Here is a 19,003-nt window from a genome sequence, read left to right as displayed (position 1 = left end):
TCCTTAAGGCACAGTGCTCCTTCGGCAACTGCAATAACATGCCTAATGCCACAATATAGTCCTATATGTGGCTCTCTCAAATCAGATCCCCAAAAGCTCATGCTCTGTCTGGTACAGCATGCAAATGAAGCACTCATTGGTACTTGTCCATAAGAGAAAAGATTAGCATAGGGCTGCTAGCGATATGGATCCCTGGCCCACGGCCCTGTACAAACTGCTGTATTCCTGTCCTTAGTGACTACTACTTTCCCTATCAGGTATGGCTATATTTTGGAGGCTGTTGCGTGTACTTGTATAAGCACTTAGTTTACAAAGCACTTGGGATCTGTTCAGCTGAAAGGTGTTACTTCATAATAATGTTTATTCTTAGCTCTGCTGGGTTTTCTGATAGAGCTTCTAGGAACACAAATATCAGACAAGGCTGATTTCATTTTTTCTTTCAGAAACATCACTTGAACTGTAATCTGTCTGTCCAGTTCATGGATTTATGTGTTGTTTCTTTTATTCCCAGTAAAAACATACAAACTTTTTGCTTATTTTGCTTGCTGTCTCTCAGCTGTCCACCTGAGCTCTTTTATGCCCCTTTAGCCATCTCTGTCTATTATTTCCATTGCATCACCAATATTAGGAATAAAATTATAAGAGAGTTGGCAAGATGTATTCCTAAAGTATCTCAATATGCCCTTGTCAGGCTGTAATGGCATCACTGACTCTCACTGAATGTAGTGGCTCTTGGAAGTCTAGATGGTAGCAGTGAAAAAAAAACACAAACATGAGCTGGTAACATTGTGATAGGACCAATTTTTCACTGTCAAGTAGAACATTTTTATTAAGCAGACATGTTAAAAGTGAAAGATTTGCAAGAACTTGCAGTGCGTTGAGTCACAATTTAGAAAACCATCTTTATATTGAAAGCAGGCACAGAAGTCTATCCTCAGGGGTATCTTTAAAGAATACAGACCCGTGATTAATCTCACTGGCCATTGCATGTCATATAAATGTCGTCAAAAACTCAGCATGTATCTGGCAGTAAAAATACCTGGCTGTTATTAAAAAAGGGAGGGATGACGACAGTGGTTTTGTATGTTTCAGCACATTGCTGATTTTACATGTCACTGATTTTTTTTGAATGTTCATTACTTTAAGGCCCTGATCCACAAACTTTTAAAAGTCCTTTCAATAGAACTATTCAGGTATATAAAGTTACTTATGTGTATAATTCTTCAACATTAGGGCCTAACAACATCTGTGGTAAACTACATGGTTATTCCATGATTATGTTTATTTTGGTAATAATATGAAGTTGCCAAGATATTAAAAAAGTTTCATATGCTCAGAATAGATTGTTTAAACAGAAGCAACTGAAATGAGGGTATCAGGCCAAGATTTCAAGATCCCACATAACAGGTGAGCCACACAAAACTCTGTGCAAGTAAATGCCTATTTACACATAAAGATGCAAGATTATGAGAACACGCTGAATATGCACCTGTTTTGTATTACCTGAAGCACAGGGTTTTGTCATTATTGCCTACTGTATAATTTTTGAGAAAGAATATTGTCACTGATCTATACCCAACAAACTAATCATGGAAAGTACATGCTATGAAGCTTTACTCTGGTAAAAACGTCAGATTGTTTCTAGAATGAAACTTTAAATCACTACAAGACAAAGAATTGTTTACGTAAAGGCCCTTTACCTTTTTTAAATACTTATAGAACCATTTTTGAGTTGTGTTAATTGTGTTAAGGCTTAGGAAAGAACAGACCAGCTGATATTGGTGAGCTTTTTTCTACATATTACATAGGAAGATCATGGGAGCTGTGGCTTTTGAGTCAATTAATATAGCTATATTATGCCTATCAGCCATTGTTTGTTCATTGGCAGATTACGTATTTATTTTGATTATCTTAAAACAAATTTGGTCCTGAGGTTCCACTACCATGTTTACAAACCATATTTGATGTTGCACTGTAACTGATTTTTTATTGGCTGAGCTTTATAATTGAGAATTAACAATTTATCATGATTGTTTCTAATTCAAACACTTGGTAATCCAAGCAGAGAAGCCAAAAATGGAATTGCCATGAAGGTGGAATGGCCTGCTCCCCCCATAGAAATGGTCCTTCAGATTAGGGATCAGATCTATATGGTCAAGAAGCTTGTCCTGATAATGATCATGGCACAAGGCCTATGCATCAATGTAGCCTAACAGCCCTTTTGCTGGTCCTGTTGAGAAAAATGTTATCCCATGTGAATACGCTTAAGACTTCGGATTCCAGGACTGTCAATCTAGCAGCATTCCCATCTAGATTTTCCTAATATTAAATAAAGATACATTTATGCAGACACTGTGTGAAGCTCAGCTAGTCTCACTTATTTCTGTAAAGTAACATTTTGTTTATTATTGTCTCCAATTATTTCACCGCAGGGCAGTCTTTATCTCCTAAGATACCATAGAGGTGAGATGTTTCAAAATGTGGAAGAGACAAAAAGGCAACTGAAACATTTATTCTTCACATGCTTTATAAATATGCAAAACAATTTTGTCTGTAAACAGGGAATTATATTTTCCATATCAGGACAGTAGAAGGCACAGCTACTACCACGGCCACCACCACACATTTCATGTGGTACTTTTATTGCCCCAAAATACTATTTATTTATTATAAACACATGCTGAACTGGAAAGAAAATAGTAAAGAACTGAGTGTCAAGAAACACAGGAAAGTTGGAATGCAAGAACTAAAATTTAGCTTGATGGGTCATCTGATATGCCTCAATGCCATTAACCTGAGATAACATGATAAAGAATAAAATGTTGGAAAACAAAATATTTCCCCAAACAAAAAGACATAAAGGGCCAAAACATGATGTCAGTTTTTGGAAAAAAACATTTAAAGGTAGGCTGTTTGACAAACATATTACAAAACTTCCCATTTACCTTCTGAAAAGTCTACTAAAGAAGACGCATATACAAGTCTATGGTTTTAAAATGTAAAATGCACTTGATCATATTCTTAAAAAGTAAGGAACAAGAAAAGCTCATCCTTACAGTCACCCAAGTATCCTTTTTTAAGAAAAATATTTTGCTTGTAATTGTTATGAGATTCCAGAAGCTTGTACTTTCAACTATGGGTATTTTAACTTGGTTGAAACTCATACTTACTAGTGGACATGTCAGCTACAGACCTTGGACCCAGTCCTGTACTCCTTGGGTAACTCGGGAGTAGGAGTTTACATTACATGAAAAAGAAAGGATCTTATCCTTGTGGTGTATGCCACTTCATGCATTAAGCCAGAAGCCAGAGCCTGATGCGTGTTTTTAAAAGAAAGTTTTGCAGGTTATTAGCATTCACTGACTTTTCTCTTTTAAGAAGAAGGATTTGACAATTAAAGAAAACACCCTAAATTACCCTTGCCTTAATATGCTGAGATATTTTGATGACCAACAATGAAATAATAACCCCTGTGCATCAGCATCAAAGTGGAAACCATCTATGGTAAAAAATAAGCCTTTTTCCTTTGGATTGTGCTGATAACATTATTTTTCTCTTTCCATCTGGAAACCCTGTGGGTATCATGAGAATTGTACTGAAGCTGATTGGGGTCATGTGTGAGGGCACTGGGATCAGAGCCAATGTCACGTCCAGCCTCCTACAGCTTCAAGAGCTCCCAGAGAGAATGTAACTACAAATCTGTGGCATATTGGGAAATGAGGGTGGTAACAACTGAGGTCAGTGGCCAGAGCGTGTTTCAAATAGTCTTGGGACCAGTGATCAGTTCTTAACCTGCAGCAGATTTATTGAATAGTTTCAATTAAAAATGTGTTTTATTCAACAAAACTGAAGCTCTAATCCTCTCTTTTATGGAATTTGGGTACAATGATACAAGTAGATAATGTTTACCAAATTGGAATGAAGGTTTTTTTCTTTCTTCATTGGCCCTGGAGCATCTCTTTTGAGATGCTTACCTATTTAATTGCCTCACTAAGAAATTGATTAATTTTCCTTCTAATCTCTGTTTTTAAATATTACTAAAATGTGAATGAGCATTTAGTGCTCTGACAAGTGAGGCACAGATGGCAGCGGTTTGTAATAAGAGGAACAAATATAGGCTTCCCCACACAGCTCTTGCAAAACCTTCTGAGTTGAGTTTTAAAATTAGGAAGAATTCAGCCAAATTTGTGTATCGATTTTGTATCATATGTCTAGAACATTTTGCTCTTGCAGTTTATAGTTTCTTTCAAGTATCTCTAAGCAAGTCTCTTTAAGTACTTTATAAAAAATTCTTCACTGTATTTCAGAAGGTAGGAAATAGTATCTCTAGTTTACCAGAAGGAACACTGGGCAGGTCTATATGTGTGCTTTAATGTGCAGCAGCCTATTTTACTGTGCACTGAAGTGTCACATAAAAAAAATGCAATTATGCTAATGTGCAGTAAAATAGGCTACTGTACATTAAGTGTCACTTTTAAAATGTGCATTTTTGCTACTGCACATTAGGGCAGCCTAATGTGCATTTATTTAGAACCTCATATTGGAGGTACTGCATTTAACGTGCATTAGGAAAAACACATGAATGCACATGGAGACATGCCCACTGAGTCACAGAGTTAACTACACTGCTCAAGATCACACAGCAATTCAGTGACATCCAGGAATCCTAACTCCTAGTGCCATGCTTCAATCACTGGGCAATGGTTTTCCAAAGAATGAGTGGTATTTATGGACACTACATGGGCTTTCAGAGAACAAAAAAGAGGCACTTTCACATGTAAATGCATCCAGAATGTAACATCAAAGGCAAAAATAAGAGGGAGGATGCTGAGTATCAGAGAGCTCTTCAAAATGCTCTAGGTTCTTACTAAACAATTCAATACAGCCATATTCACAGTAGCGCCAGCTATAGAAGTTCAGGGTGTCTTTATAATTTCAGAGAATGAAATAAACTGACTTGCATCATATTGGGTGGAGGATGTTCCACAGGAATCATTCAATACTGAACACCAACACACTTTAAAGAATGCTCTCTGTCTCAAGGAAATGAGCTGACTGATCTTGTAGCAAAATAGGGTATTATCTTGCAATTGTACTACCAATATCACCAACACATTCCTCTGAAGAATTTAATCTTTTCAGCCTAGTGTATGCTGGCATGGGATACATTTATACCATCTGCTCTGCTTCAGGACCCTGCACCTAGAGGGAGCCACTGTTAATGAAGTCACGGGTCCTTTTATCCCTTCCTGAAGCTATGGAGATTGACCTGGCAGAAAGTACAACTGGTTTTCAAATTACTTAATTCTTGAATACTTTTGTTATCTGATTAAATTAGCTGTTGCTGTACTTTATTAACCAGCATGTGAGGGGCAGGGGGAGGATGAGTGAGAATCCACACATTTTTTAAAGTCCAGTGCTACCAGTTTTAAAAACATCTAGAAAATTAATTTAAAATACGTAAACCCTGTATCACAGCTATCCATAGAAGAAGAGGTGGACAATTCTTCTTGTAAAGTTCTTTTCTGAAATCAGTAGCGAAACTGCCCTCTTACCTCCTTTATTTCAAGAATAAGGGCAATGCATCTTCTGAGAAATAAGGCCAGCTTCCAGTTGCTCATGGTCTAAGATTCTTTCAGCATGTAAACTGCAATAAAATCAGTAGATAGCCCTCAGAAAGGACCTCTCTAATGTTAGCATATTAAAGGATTTCTGCGCTTTCAATTATGGCTGCAATACAAAACACAAAATTAGATAAACAAATCTTTACAATAAACATCAACATTGCTTTTTAATAAACCAGTTTCTCATTAATGAAATGTTTCTGTCTCCACCATACTCATACACAGGACTAAAGCTTTTAAGGTTCACAGGCAGAGCTGCATATAATTAGGTTCTGCTCTTGTAAACTCCTCTTTAACATCAAGCACATGACTAGGAGACTCCATTAGGAGTGTTTTTGTGTTTGATGTTTAAGCAGGTGTGTGTATTTTTGCTACCTTTTTTTAACAGTTCACTTTGTATGGTAAAATGTATGGAAATGATATGAGCCCAACTGTTTTCACACATATGATCCAACCAGGAAGACTTGGACAATTACAGAACTAATACCGTAGGATGTTTTTGGCCAAACATAACCAATCAAAACTTAAACATTCAGAAAACTAAAATGCAAATTGGTTGCAAGATGTTACTAATTTTATCACCAAAAACAGAAAGCTTGCACCAAATGTAGCTGACAAATTTAAAATGATTGTTCCAGTTTCATCAAAAATAGATGAAATAACAGTGGCTACTATATATTTAATTTGCCAGAAATATTTAATCACACTTTAGTGGGGAGGGAGCTGTTTATTTTCAGCAATTTAGTATAAATTCAGCAATTTGTATAAATTATGGAATGCACCTTATAAAGAACCTTTCATGGATTATAGGGTTGTTTGTTTTCCAGCAACAGTAACAGCAGTGGTCTGAATTCTAGTGTAGCTCAAGCACAGGCATTTTTACAACTTCTTATCTAATCCTGCTCAAATCCATAGGGGATCTCTGATCAGAGGAAGGATAGCTGCCAGAGTAGTAAAAACAGACAATAAGTGGTTATGTCTTAACATAGAGAAGATCTGTGCTTATATGCATTTGAATGCAAATTTGTAGTAAAGATATGCCTTACCTTGGACATGATTAGTTGCACATTTTCTTACCATAGTTTTATCTCTGTTCATGAAGCCTACAGGATAAAGACCCATTTACACTGAACATAGCTATCCTCCACTCAATATGATGCAAGTCAGTTTATTACATTCTCTGAAATTATGAAGACACCCTCAACTTCTATAGCTGGCACTACTGTGAATATGGCATAATTTATAGTCAAGATCTAAGCATTTGCAAATCTCTTTCTGTATTGGTAGACATTGTGTCTCTGCACCTTTAAGTCACTCTCTTCTTCTTAGGTTTTTTTAAGCTCTCTCCTGCCTCCCTCCAGACTCCTAACTAGCATGTTACATCTTATTTCATGCTGTGACACCATTAGTGGAACCTAATCTTCTCTCTGAAGCAGAATGGCGTTGGTTGGAGTCACTTATGAGGTCATACACTCAAACAGCACTTATCTAAAGTAAATGCCTTGTAACTAATCAGGAAGGAGTACCACCCCATCCCTCTCCCCTCCCAAAATGCTATTCATTTACAGCGAGGAAAAACCTAGAAAGCTCTGCTAAAAAAAGCTTTGATTTTTTTTTTAAGTGACACAAGTCATGGCCCTTAAATGAATAGGATGGAATTAGGAGGGAATAAACAATTAAACAGGGCTTCTGGAACAAATCCTCCAAATTCATTTTTCTTCTTCACTTGTCTCAGCAGGAGTAGTTTTACCTCCTATTGACACCCATTGTGCTCTTAGCTGCTTGCTATGATGCAGCTGTTTTTTTAATGCCTATCAACCCTCTGCCTTTTTACGATACAAAGGTGACTTGTTAATACAAATGTTGTTGAAGCCTTAATAACAATGAGCCCCAGTTGTGATCAATGATATTGCACCTTGGCAGGGAATGTATCAATGTTCACAGATTCATTTAAAAGTCATCTGCACAGGACTGCTGATGTCCAATTTTTTAAAAAAATCTACACATACAAAATACATCCACAATATTAGACTGACATTCTAATAAGATAAGGTGTTATTATACAGCACTGAAGTCTTACTGTATCTGATTATACTTACCCTCATATTTAGCATTAACTGCTAAAAAAATACATTGAAACAGAAAGCCATCCCACAGATTAAATTGCCAGATCCTGCTTGATGTCAAAAGGCATCTGAATCAAACCTGCCTATTATCTGTTCTTCTTCAAAGGTATTTCTAAGTTAGGACAAACAGTCAGTTCCTTTACCCTGAACTATTTTTTTAGTGTTGAAAACTCAGCCCAACCTGCGTGTACTCAACACTCACCCCACTTTAATTGTCAGACCACTTAGTAAGTGGTGTGACCTCACTCTATTAAACAGGACATTATCCATCAAAGTCGCAAGTACGGATGGTCACACTTTAAAAGATCATCATGCGTAAAACTAAATTTACCACTGTCAAAGGCAAAAGGCTCGATTCTCCTTTCATGAGCACCAGGATAAGTGAAAAGTAAATCTGGTCACATCAACAGAATCACACTGGCGTAAAAATAGTATAAAGGAGAAAAGATTTGGTTCAAATGTGTGTGCGTGCGTATGCATGTCTTTCCCTATACTGAAACATTAAAGCAGGAACTTTGCACAATCCCTAGTGCAGTCTTGGTTTTAGATGTGAAACAAGCCTAGCAAGTTCACTAAATGAATTCCCTGTGTAATTGTAGCTCTCATTCAGCAGGTTTCCAGGATATTTTCTACTCTGAAAGCTGTTACATGCTCTCCTAGCAGTCACTAGCCTTTGGACTGCAGGAAAAATGATAGGGTCCAGACCTTTAGCTCATATAACTCACTGAAGCTGCATAGAAATCAATGGATCTTAGCCAATTTACACCAGCTGGGAATCTGGTTCTTGAAAAGGATCACTATTGGTGCTAAATACAAACTTTCAAATTAAATCAATAATCAAATATTTCTGATGCCCAAAATGAAAGACTCCCTACAATCTTTAAAAAAGTGAAAGACTGAATTTCAGACAGTAGAAGCAAAATAGTGTGGCAAAGAGACAACATTTGTGCAGTACTTTAATTAAGGAAAGGTGGAGAACCGGACCAGAGGACAGTTTTATATCCCATGACTGCTTTTTGTGGTTGATTGGAAAAGGAGGAAAAATGAGTGAGGGTAAGCACCATCTCACCACTATTTTTCAATTATCTGTGCTGAAATGCATTGCTAATTCAGTGGAAAAATAATATCTTTTATGCCATGGGTGCATGCAGACAGAGTTCTACAAACTTAACTGATATATACACATCACACAGAAATGCAGCCATCTCTAGGGCGTGACGTCAATTGTTTGGGAAACATGATAGTATTAAAACAAAATGAAATTTCTAGGAGAGAGTTGGGTCAGCTGGATAAGATCATCCATTTCAGAATTAGGATCTGGCCTGACACTATGAAAAGCATCACACGATCTGCAATGACTATGGGACTCCACTTCCACTTTTTGTTTGGAAGATAAGTACCTTGCCCTTACAGAGAAGGTCAGGAGATGAATTTGATTAATATGGTAAAAGCTGTGGAGAACTAACTTTCACAATATTTTATTTCATGAAATTTTATGCAAAAGACTTGTGCCTATTTGCATGCATGCAAAAAAGAAATTGTTCCAATGAGGAGTTCTGCTCGGAGATTGAGGGAAGTATGTGGCCTTAAATGTTCTGGGATCAGTTCACCCAAATGACTAAAAGCATTTCTTGTTCAACACCTAGAAGTGGAATCATTCAGAAAGTGAGCTTGGCTGCTTCTGTAATTCTAAGTAGCAGAGCTACATAACGCAGCTGCTTCATGCTTTGAAAACCATTTCCAGTGTCATATTTTCCTCCACTCCAGATCATTACACCCGTGCATGAAACTAATCAACATTTACAAATTGAAATTAATCTAGCAAAAAGAATTTCCCTTATTATAAAATTATTAGGTTCCATTACACTGTTTTAAAAATCCACAAAGGGATTAACTGGAAATCTGAAAAGTGACAACAGCAAAAGCAGGAATAACTCCTAATACCTGATTTAGAAGTCTTTGGATTTTTACCTCTATATTGTGAACAATAGAGTCTTTTTTGGACTCTGTAGTTTATGCTGGGACTATGAGTCACTGAATATTTTATAATGCTCAGTGATCTACAGTATGAGTCATTCATCAGCTTTCAAGTATTTTTGGAATTGTGTTATTTTGCTTAAAATTGCAGAAAAATAAATTGTAGAAGTGATAAAAAATGCGGCATTGTAGATTTAATAAGATCATATGATGGAATCAGAGCATATGCATAACAGATAAAAAAAAATCTAAACAAAAATTAGGCCTAGGAAGTAACTGCAAGATTCAACAATGAATTGTTAGAGAGGTATTGTATTCTGAACATGACCCATTTTACAGAAGCTAGTTACAATTGCCAAAAAGTTCTTGCTTCGGATGTTGTCCGTGCTTACAATACTTATTTCTAGAGCACACTGAAGCATGCCACTTCTATAGCAGTTACATATGTTCAGTGCTTTTTACCAACTCATTTAGGACCTAATCCTCCAATACTGCATACCAGGCCTGTGGCCTGATCCAAAGCTCATTTCTGTCAGCAAAGTCACTGACTTAAATAATCCCACTGATCAGACCCATCCATTACTATTTTGAGTAACTGTAGTCACGTGTAGGTCTGCTATAAAGTACAGAGTAATGCCTTAGCTTTACCAAGTCAATTTATTCTGAAATTTACCTGCTGCTTCTGGGTCCTCCTAGCTTTCAAGTTTACCCCAAATTTTAAGTACTGTGTTCCATGATCAGCAGAAGGACCTTAATTCTCACAACACCAGTATAAGATAAGGAAACTGAAGAAGGATAAAATGCCCAAGGCATTAAGGAAATAAGTGGCAGAACTCAATGGCTAGGGACAGAAGTTACACATAAACCAGTTTAAATAATCAGAAACTGGTTTAAACCTGTAACAGAACAGAAGCTCAGTGCACATAAACTAGTTTCAAAATGGCCGAAACTGGTTTAAGATAAACCGGCTGAATGTAGTATCAGACCTAACTGATTAGGGTCAAACCAGTTTATGAAACTTCTGTCCCAGACCCCTTTCTGGTTCAAGTTAAATCAGAGTCCCACAGCATCCCAGCATAAGCTGTGTGTTCATTTCCTCTTCCTGCTGCCACTGAGGTCTCTGGGATTTGCAGTCCAGATCCAGAGCAGCAGGACTCTGCAGGGTTGCTCATCAGTTTCTCTTTCTGCTTCCAGGTGCCTCTGGGATTTGTAGCCCATGATCACCGCTAATAAGACTCCACAGGGTTATACCCTTCTGTTCAATATATGCTCACTTCAGAGAAAGGACTATTTTTGTTCAAGGTTTTATGAATTCAGTGCCACTACCTTTTTCCCCACCTGTCCCCTCCTCAGCCTGGCAAGCACTTTCCCCTTCCCCTACCACTCAAGCAGACCCTCAAGCTAGCTCTGGTCTGGGGCTTGGCCATGCTCCCTCCACTCAGGCAGGGAGGGGGGGAAAGCCTTGGAGCTGTCAGCCTGGGAGGCATGCTTTAGTACCCCCTGGCTTCTGGTTTAAGCCACTGAAGGCATGTGCCTGCATTTCCTGAATCAAAAGTGACTGTCTGTTCACTTGCAAATTGATTCTATCTCTGCAGCTTAGACTAACTTGCAAAGACTGAACTGATTCAGCCGTGGGCTTTTGGACTGTCTGTACTTAGCCAACAGGTCCAACTCCCAACCATGCATTCAGACCACTAGTCTGCACTGCCCTTTATGTATCTCCCCCTAAGGCAAAGGAAGGATCTGTTTTGTAAAGAGCTCCAGTGGCTGGATGTTGTCTTTTGGCTTTGGACATAGCTACATTTAGGTTATTTGAATAGGGGAAGTACAGAGAAGGAACATGCAAAGGATACAGAAGTTTTTCTGCTGCTGAGAGGTGGTATTCTCATGCCACAAAAGATGCAACTTAGATATTGTCTGCAAGCTACAAGTATTCTTATGCTCCTGTAAGGATACTTGTATTCCAGTATGTGAGTGGCTTTTTATAGTTTAATTTAAACTTCTTCCCAAACAACAAATGTAATCAAAGAATGCCATCACGGAACATTTATTGGCACACCTAGAATACATACCTACAAATTCGTGCCTTTGCTCAGGGATGTCCAACTGAGGGCCTGTGGGCTGCATCTGGCCTGCAAGGCTCCTGCATGACTGCCACTTCCCTGACTGCTCCTGTGTGGGGTCTATGCAGTCTGCAGCCCCCCGACCCTCACTCGCCCTCCCACCTGCGGTGCATAGCAGTTGGATAGCCCTATCTTGGCCTATAGTGGATAACCTTCCACCATAAAAAAAACCTTAGTAATAAATTAGGCCCTTCTTTTGTTTAATTCTGGTCATTTTACTCTAATTTAATTGGGAAAGATTTCCTAAGTCAAAATGGAATTCCTGGAGGGAGAGTGCCATCTTGGAATAACCAATAGCCTAGCAGTTAAGGTGCTTACTAAGTAATAGATGATCAAGGTTCAAATCTGTTATTTGGTGCAGAGATTTGAACCTTGGGGTTTATCTAGATCCTATGGGAATATAAATACTTTTTCAAGAAAAGCTTCTAAAGGTCTCTGACTTGTCTAGATGCAGAAAAGGACGAGATCTTTGGAAAGATCAGAAATTTTTATGTGATTAACCTCCCCCTTCCTGCAAAAAAAACCCAACAAAAAACTTTCTACTCAGCTCCACTATTGTTCCATTGTAAAAATTAGGAAATTGAGGCAAATTGTTTGAGGAACTTCCCTGTGACTTTAGATAGAAAGTATCTGTTAAGCCCTTGATAGAACACAGGAATTCCCAAGTCACAGGCTTTTCCTCAAACAACCAGAAACACTATTCTCATTTCTTATATGTTATGAAAAAGTATGTACTGAATCAAACACTGACTTTAGCATGTTTCTTTTCTAGGAAACTTGTAAAAGTAAGGAAAGGGCTGGTGATTTCACCAGCATCAAGGTGCACTGGGGTATAACTTAGACAGGTACACAGGAAGATATGACCTAACAGGACATGAAAAGCTTATCTCAGTTTTGAAGTTTATAAAACAGATACATGGGTATTTATTTTGCAGATGCTAAAGCTAACGGAGATGCATTTCTTTTCTTCCTCAGGCCAACTTTGCCCACTCCTGCTGGGATAGGCAGGAGTCCTAGGGAAGGCATACATTTTCAACCAAAATCTGAGAATAGGCAAAGTATAAAACTGGTAAAAAATGATAAACATTTCATGAAGATCGTTGCAAAAAATTTGCCCTGCTTTTTGGTTGAATTGTTTTAAATCTTTGTAAATAAAACATTTTTACTGCAATATACTGTAACATCTGTTAGCTCAGTCATTCCAGTATGTCATGCAATCGTATCTTTCAAGCTTGTTTCAGGTATGGGGTACTTTTCCATTAATTATATTCCAGGCACATGTATACATATCAGAGCTGTTGGGGTTGTCTATTTCTATTAGTTTAACAAGGCCTGGTATTAATGAGATTGCTCTATAATTGAACCTTTTCATGGGTCCCTTGGTGATGAAATTATGCTAATCTGAATTTGCAACCACAAGGCATCCATCATACTTGATCAAAGAGTAAACATCAACAGTGATACACTAGGAGTGTAAATGTGCTGTTAATTATTACAAAAATGAACAAACCCCATTATTTCATCTGTATATTTGTGTGACTTAATATAGTGGGTGAAGACAGAGTGTGTCAGACTTCCACTATGTGGCAGCATGGTCCACTTAACAGAGTGTGAGTTTGTAAATACTGTGATAAAATATCTCCAGGCCTGACATAGTTGGTGTATACTAGAGAGGAAAGAACGTGCATATATTTCACCCAAATTAAAGTTACAGTCTTGGAAAAGAGAGTGGTACTAGGTAGTTATATACCTTAAAAAGAGAAAAAGGACCACAATTCCCAAGTGCCGGAATTTTCAGCAGATCACTGAGGGTTTCCAGAAAATAGCCATCTCTCAGGAACACTGTGTCTTTTTGCCCCTTTGTGATGGGATCTCTTATTCCTACAGAAGAAAAAAAAGACATAAAAGTCCAGGCCTGTCAAAGTTGGTACCTAACAGTAGGCACTTAAACACATAGTTAGGCAACTAGGACAAAGTAGAGAGAATTTCTGGATGTGCTGCCTCCCTGTAAGATCCCACAGACAACACAGCTGAAAATCAGGCCACTCTTAATTAGGTGCCAAAATATGGATGCCGTTTCCTATAGGTAGATGCCTGAATTTGAAATTTTTAGCCATGGTCTTTATGAGGTTACACAGTATTCTATTTTATAACAAAATGTATCCCCAATTTCAAGTTGCAAACCAAGATTGAAATAGTTCCTTAATATATAAAGGAAACAGAGAAAACTAACAGAGGTATTTGTTATACTTGCCAGTACTTTAGCTTGGTAAATTTTATCACCAAAATATGTATTAAGAGTGAATTCATGAGTACAACTTTCTACATGATAAACAAGGTAATCTTATGAATGCATCTGAACAGACCGTGTGCTTTACTGATATTACTCTCTGCACTAATTCTCCTTATCATCCACTTTCTTGTACAAGGAGGTCTGCCTCCCTGTTCAAATTTATATTGGTACAACATATTTCATTGTGCATCTTTGCAATAGCTGTTATCCTAATTCTGTGTTTTTTTAAACCACAGGCTTGACTTATCTGTTGCCCTTGGATTTTTTATTTTTGGCATACAACAATTTAGCCATATTGAAAAATAAGGTCATCTTGCAAGTCTTTACATTCCCGATCTAATTCATACCAAAATTAAGTTTGAAACTTATACCCTTCTGCAAGGGATTTTCATTCATTCTGTCTGCACTGCATCAACTAGAAAGGTTTGGTGTCAATAAATACAAAGGAACACAAATATGTATTAAATAGTTTTTAAGCATATGTTAAAATGAGTTCACATAATTTAATGCAGCCCTTGAGCAATACAGTTTCTCAGCCTACAAGTTACGCAGATGTGTTGGTGTTCTTGTTTAGCATGGGTTGATGCTATCATCATTAAAATCAAAGGCACAACTCCCAGTGGCCAGATCAGGTCCTCCTATGTTCGCTGATAAAATATATACATACAGTTTTTATCACCCTCCATAAGCCAATGCATTATACAAACCTGATTAAATTGACAAATGAACACAAAATGTGGCAGTTTATTGAGTGTACTACAGAAAAAGGTGGGTATTTCTCTATTCTTAAAACCTTTTGCATTTTAGAAATAGTCCTCATCTTTAAACTAAATATTAAAACATTTTATACAAATAATACAATATAACCAAAACCAAGTATAACATGAAAGTATTCTCCAAGACATCTTCAGCTTCATCAGTTGTTTATTATTATCTTTCCAATAATAAAATTTTGCAATCCTGAAACAGCTTGATTCCTCCTTCCCTTTCATGAACACCAAATTATTTTGATATTTATCCTGTTGCCATGGTACATTGTTCATAACTGATACAATACAGAAACAATGAATCATATGATTTAGAACCAATATAGAATCATATAATATAGAATCAATAAATTTAAATGGATGCAAAATTCAGTTTCTTATTTTCTTTCCTTATCAACATTTGTCAAGGGAAAGTAACACAATACTTGAAGAGGTGCTGCTATTGAGAAAGTTCCAATTTCTGATACATTTGCTCATGTCAAGTAACACGGTAGTCTGTGAATGCCCCCATAAATAAGACTGCCAGAATCTGGTTGACGACAAACAACACTGCTCCCTGGTTCATTTGTATCTATGAAGAACGGATCTGGACTTTACTCTTACTAGGCAAACATTTTTTTTCACACAGAGTAACACATGATCTTTGCATTACAAACCAGCCTTGAGTTGTAAAAACAAGGTAAACTGATTGTAGAAGCCCATCTCTGCTCCACATTTTGTTTCAGCACTGCTGATACTTTGCCAGTAAGAAACTAGACCCAATTCTGATTCACTTACACCAGCATTTTGTCAGTTAATTTTTGAAGCCTGATGTACAGCAGGACAAAGCGAGACAATATTCAGGCATTTTACTTTTAAATGTTTGTTTTTAACATTCCAGGGTTTTTTTAAAGCTTTCTGCATAACATTGCTCAATACTGTGATTCCTCTTAAAAATGCTGTTTCTCACTGTCTCAGCTGAATCAGCAGCCTCCAGTTCTGATTTTAACCATGTAAGCTACATCAGGTTCATTCTGCTTCACAAGTCCACCTGCCATTACAGCATAAACCTGGAATGACGAAAAGAAGCCTTTGGGTACAAACAGGTAAAAGATCAAAATATTAACTTGACCTTGAAAACTTGTAACCAGTTTTTTGCAAACCAGAGGGTTATGTGAACAGGTGAAGTTACTATTAACCAAATGTAGTTTGCTTGCATACTGAGTTAGGATGTGCCTGTACCACACACAAGACCCGAGGTAGCTCTGAATGAGTTCGCTTGGGTACCAGAAGCAGGCTAGACACATTAGTGCAAGTAAACAGCCCACACAGAGCTTCATACTCTCATAGCACTGTTTCTGGTCTCCAAAATCTTGTTTAGAGAGAGCTGTGTTGTTTTCACTGCACTGTACAGGCTACAAATGTGAACAAGTCATGGTCATTTGTGCCTAAGCAACTACTAATTTTGGTTTTATGACCAAGTCTCTTTTATATATCAAAACTATAAAATTCCCATGCTGGATGTATCACTTTCTGAGCTAGGAAATTGGCATGCATAATTTTTAAACATTTTAAGGCAGTTTAAGTATTGAAAACATGAAACTTCCAGCACATGACACAATTAAAGTTTGACATAACAATATGTTTTTTTTCCACTACATATTATAGAGGTACTTGAGAATCTGTTTGTGGTGTTCTCAGACTTGGTTATCTGTGGCAGCCACCATCTAATATCTTGTGTCCTGTCTGTGATAACATTCATTGCTAAGCATGCAAGATAATTGACTTCCAAGTTTCCAGTATTGTCATTTTTAACCTTTTTAACATTGACTCTTCCTACCCTTTTGCCTACTCAGGTCTTCCTAAATTACTGTATTATTAATATTACATTTTAAATATTATTTATTTTAACATTTCAATCATAAAGGTCTTCCCATTTCAGCAATTTCAGTTGTCAGCAATACCAATTTTTGAACGATTTCATTGTCAGGGAGCAATTTTAATCTTTTTTGTTTATTAGAATCATGGGATTGGGTCCCATCTGAAGACTAATGTTGTTGTTAATAAAAAAGTTACTAAGAGGCTTGATATTTCAACACATTCTGTATTCATTGGTTAAATACAGCAAAGGTCCTGGAGCTGTTTAACTTTTGCATACTTCCTAATATCTTGTGCCTGTCAATACCTGCCACCCATCTTTTCCTGGATGAATATATCTCGATCAGTACAACTGAGATAAACGAAGTGCCTGTGGATATGCTGGCACATTAAATAGCCATGCATGCTTTGAATCTCAAAGTGATGAAGGAGGCAACTGACCAGAATAAAATATGGCATGGAAATTGTACGTAGAACGCCAATGTTGTCATTGTTTCAATGCTATACTAAAGATGAGGGTCTAAATCCTACTTAACAGTTTTGGAAGGTGCATCTGACAGGAAATATTTATTGATCTGCAGGTAAGGAGCACACAAGGAGATGGGGAATTCCCAACTGAGTGAGGTGCCTAGTTTACATATACTAAAGTACACGGCAAGATTTAGGTCCCTTGGTGGGATCCAAAACAGCTACCACTTGAGCAGGTAGTTTACTTATGTCAGCATGGAGAAGATGACTGCTAGACAATAGGGAAACTATCATTCAGAATTGCAGGGAGGTGCTGCTCTACATAAAGGACTCACTTCCTGGAATGCCATCCTGAAGGTAGATAACCATGCTTTTTCTTTTAAAGAACCGAGAAGGGCTAATTCCTTTCTTTCTAAAATGTAGATCAGAGAGTATTCAGGGTCTGCTCCTCTTTCATATAACAGCTTACTAGTTAAAGCACTTGGTGTAGGGGACCATGGTTCAGTTCCCTTCTTTCCTGAAAGATTTTAAACCCACATTTCCCACATACCAGGAAAGCGCTCTGAACACTAGGTTAGCAGAGAGCACTTCCCAGCCCTCCAATTGAAGCTATGTCACCGGGCACGTCTACACATGTAGCCTATTTTACTGCACAGTAAAATGTTATATAACAAAAAATGAGGTTATGCTAATGTGCAGTAAAATAAGCTACTGTGCATTAAGCATTGCTTAAAAATTGTGTGCATTCATTACTGTACATTAAGGTGGCCTAATGTGCATTTGTTTAGTATTTCACATTGCAGGTAGGCATTAAAGCTGATCAGCCCTCCCGAAACTGAGGTATTTCTGCTCAAGTAAATGAGTACAATTTCAGCCTTCTGGGAAACGTACAGATCAATTTCTACAGAGCTTAAGAACATTCAGGGTTAGGCAGCAATAGAGTGGAGGGTATTCAGGATCCTAGTTCCAGATTTAGGAGCCTTAATCCCACTTTAGTAACTGGAGTTCTTCATTTTTAGAATTGCATTTTTGTATATCATACAGGGACTCTGTGGCCTTAAATCAACTCATGGACTGAAAGCCACATGTGGCCTGCAAGAAGTTATCTTGCGGCTCTCCAGGTCCCAGTTCACAACTGCTCCCTTCCCCCGTTGCTCCTTGTGCTGTTGTTAGGGTCACTAGGCTCCTCTCTGTAACAGGGAGCCCTCGCTCTGTTACTGGTAAGGACTACAAAGGTAGCAGAACTGGCAGGAGTCCTTTAAGAGAAGGGTTTTTGTGAGCTATGAAAATATAGACACTTTTGGAGAAAAGGGGGAGTGAGTTTTGTTGCAGTTTTCCCTTTTTTGTTTCTGGGTGGTATAGGCAGCAGGCCCATCGGATAAAGCCTGAAGTAAAAATTCTGTCCATTACCCTGAAACCCAGGAACAATTTTTAGTTGGGATTTTTTTTCCTTTTTTGTTTTGTAATGTACACCCAGAGCACCTGGAGGTAGAAATCGCTTTGCAGTTACCTTAAAGTTCCCTGTGTGTTCCCACCCCAGGAAGGTAAGGGGCCATACACTGGGGAAGAGAGAGACAGAGGGGATTTAACTCCTTTTAGGCTAGAAAGCCCAGAGGGCTAGAGTCCTAATGTGGACCAAAGGCTAGACTGAGTGGGCCTGGGGCTGAAAGAAGCAGCTAGAGCAACTCAGGTCCTGGCTGACAGGGTCAGGGCCTGGACAAGTATGAAGTGGTCCAAGAGAAACTCCCATCCTTCCCCTCCTCCCCTC

The sequence above is a fragment of the Crocodylus porosus genome, unplaced genomic scaffold (genome assembly GCF_001723895.1).
Source record: "Crocodylus porosus isolate Cpor-Errol unplaced genomic scaffold, CroPor_comp1, whole genome shotgun sequence".
Lineage (NCBI taxonomy): Eukaryota > Metazoa > Chordata > Crocodylia > Crocodylidae > Crocodylus > Crocodylus porosus.
The sequence above is the reverse complement of the archived record's forward strand: the minus strand, read 5'-3'. Positions refer to the sequence as shown.